Source organism: Phyllostomus hastatus, unplaced genomic scaffold (genome assembly GCF_019186645.2).
Source record: "Phyllostomus hastatus isolate PE091 unplaced genomic scaffold, TTU_PhHast_1.1 phas_contig_113, whole genome shotgun sequence".
Lineage (NCBI taxonomy): Eukaryota > Metazoa > Chordata > Mammalia > Chiroptera > Phyllostomidae > Phyllostomus > Phyllostomus hastatus.
In genome coordinates this window covers 15,124,330-15,127,124 of record NW_025333530.1, presented here as the reverse complement: position 1 = coordinate 15,127,124, position 2,795 = coordinate 15,124,330, and the positions used below count along the sequence as shown (strand labels likewise).

Here is a 2,795-nt window from a genome sequence, read left to right as displayed (position 1 = left end):
TAATAAGTTTAAGTGTGAAATTTACTTTATAGAAATCCAGTGAGTTGTGATCAAATAAATGAATTTTGAGGGCAAAGTAAATCTCTAATTTGGCAATATTGATCTGGGATTCTGTGGAGTACTAGGAGATGGTATGTTCTAATACTACTCAATAATGTTTGTTGGTGTTTTTTAGTATTTGAATATTCACTGTGGGTTGGTTATCATCATTGTAATTTATTTATCTCATTTTATTTTTAAATCCTTACCTAAGGATACATTTATTGATTCTTTTAGAGAGAGAAGAAGAAAGAAAGAGAGAGAGCATTGATGTGAGAAACATCGATGAGTTACCTCAACCAGGGACCAAACCCGCAGCCTAGGTATGTGCCCTGACCAGGAATAGAACCTGTGACCTTTGGGTTATGGGACAACATACCAACCAACTGAACCACAACAGCCAGGGCTCATTTGTAAATATTTTAACAGAACAAATGCAAACAGAGGAGATGTGAATGTTGTAGAATACACTGACATGAGATGAAAAAATTGATTTAAAATCAGAACTTGCAAAAGCAATACCAATTTCAACAGTAAAACAAAAAAAAAGCAAGCAGACAAAATATTTTCATTGTTAAAAGGGAAATGAGCTTGTATGAAGCAACATTTCCTCTAATGCTTAGTTTACTTTTGGATGTATTTTTAGCAATTTTACTGACATTAATGAAAAAAAAATTTTTTTTAGTTGACACGAAGGCTATTTATTCACAATTTGAGGACTCCTGTTCACAGACGGCGACCACGGCGACCTCCCTTCCTGCGGGTGCTGTCGGAGGGGAGGGGGGTGATATCCTCAATCCGTCCAATCTTCATTCCTGAGCGGACAAGTAAGAGCTGACTGTGCCCCTGGTCCAGGGGTCTTGGTCTGATTGCCTCCTGTGGCCTGGAGCTTGATGTGGAAAGCAGTGATACCCAGCTCCTTGCACCTCTGGGCCACGTCCTGGGCAGCCAACATGGCAGCGTAGGGAGAGGAGTCATCTCTGTCAGCCTTTACCTTCATCCCACCAGTCACACGGCAGATGGTTTCCTTGCCAGAGAGATCAGTGACATGGACAAAAGTGTCATTGAAGGATGCAAAGATGTGGCAGACACCAAATACATTTTCTCCTTCAGCCACCTGAGGTCCGAGGCTAATGACCTGTTCCTCCTTCTTTTCTCTCCCCTTGCGAGGTGCCATTTCTGCTTGTCGAGTCCAGACTACGCCACCAGAAAGAAAGAGTGGGAGAAGGCGGAGCCAAAAAATTTCTTTTATATCTGTCACAAAAACAAAGATAAAGACTATTATATAGGGCAATTAATGCTCTGTGTTTAAAATTATAATTTTAAGAATGCTAACTTTTAAATACTAAATATTGGTAGCAATATCAATTTTAAACTGACTTTCTTTTTTAAAAAGATTTTACTTATTTATTTTTAGAGAAGAGAAGAAGGAAGAAAGAGAGGGAGAGGAAACATCAGTGTGGGATTGCCTCTTGAGCATCCCCTACTGGGGACCTGGCACACAATCCAGGCATGTGCCCTGACTGGGAATAGAACTGGCAACCCTTTGGTTTGCAGGCTAGCACTCAGTCCACTGATCCACACGAGCCAGGGCTAAACTGATTTTCATTTGCCATTTATTTTGTGTTAACTTTTTTCTGGTTAATTTAATTGATTAATTTATTTTAACTTAAATTTATCAGGGTGACATTGGTTAATAGTATCACATAAGATTCAAGTATACAGTTCTCTGATACATGATCTGTATATTGCATTGTGTTTTGTGTTAACTTTTTAAATTATATTTCATTGATTATGCTATTACAATTGTCCTAATTCTCACCCCCATGCTCTTTCCACCCAGCACCCCTATTACCTTAGGCAGTTCCCCCACCATTGTTCATGTTCTTTGGCTACTCCATTTTCTATATTGTACTTTATATCACCATGGCTATTCTGTAACTACCTATTTGTACTTCTGAATCCCCTCACCTCTTCTCACTTTACCAAACCCGCCCCCCCACCCATCAGATAGCCATCAAATAGTTCTCCATATCCATGATTTTGTCTCTGTTCTTCTTGTTTCCTTAGATTGATTTTTAGATTCAATTGTTGATAGATATGTACTTTTTTGCCATTTTATTGTTCATAGTTTTGAACTTTTTCTTACATAAGTCCCTTTAACATTCCATATAATAATGCTTTGTTGATGATAAACTCCTTTAGTTTTAGTTTTTGTTGTTGTTGTTGTTGTTGTTGTTGTTGTTGTCTGGAAGCTCTTTATCTGTCCTTTGATTCTAAATTATATCTTTCCTTGGTACAGTAATCTTGGTTATAGGTTCCTGTTTTTCATGACTGAATGTTACTTGCCAATCCTTTTTAGCCTGCAGTTTCTTTTGAGAAATCAGCTAACAGTCTTATGGGTACTCCACTGAACATAACTAACTGATTTTCCCTTGCTGCTTTCAAGGTTCTCTTTTTATCTTTAACCCTTGGCATTTTAATTATGATGTGTTTGGAGAGTGCCCCTTTGCATCCATCTTGTTTGGGACTCTCTGTGCTTCCTGGACTTGCATGTTTATTTCCTCCACCAAATTAGCTAAGCTTTCACTCCTTATATTTTCAAATAGATTTCTGATTTATGCTCATTCTCTTCTCCTTCTGGCACCCTTATGCTGTGAATGTTGGACCTCTTGAAGTTGTGACTTGGATCCCAGCTCCTGGGGTCTGCGGCATTATGGACGAGATGAGACAAATTCACACAGACTACTGAGTCC

At 38.6% G+C, this 2,795-nt stretch overlaps 1 pseudogene; it reads right to left on the bottom strand.

Moving 5' to 3' along the window:
- Window positions 1–714: 714 nt before the first annotated feature.
- LOC123819438 lies at window positions 715–1,240 on the bottom strand (annotated as a pseudogene).
- Between the last annotated feature and the right edge of the window lie 1,555 nt (window positions 1,241–2,795).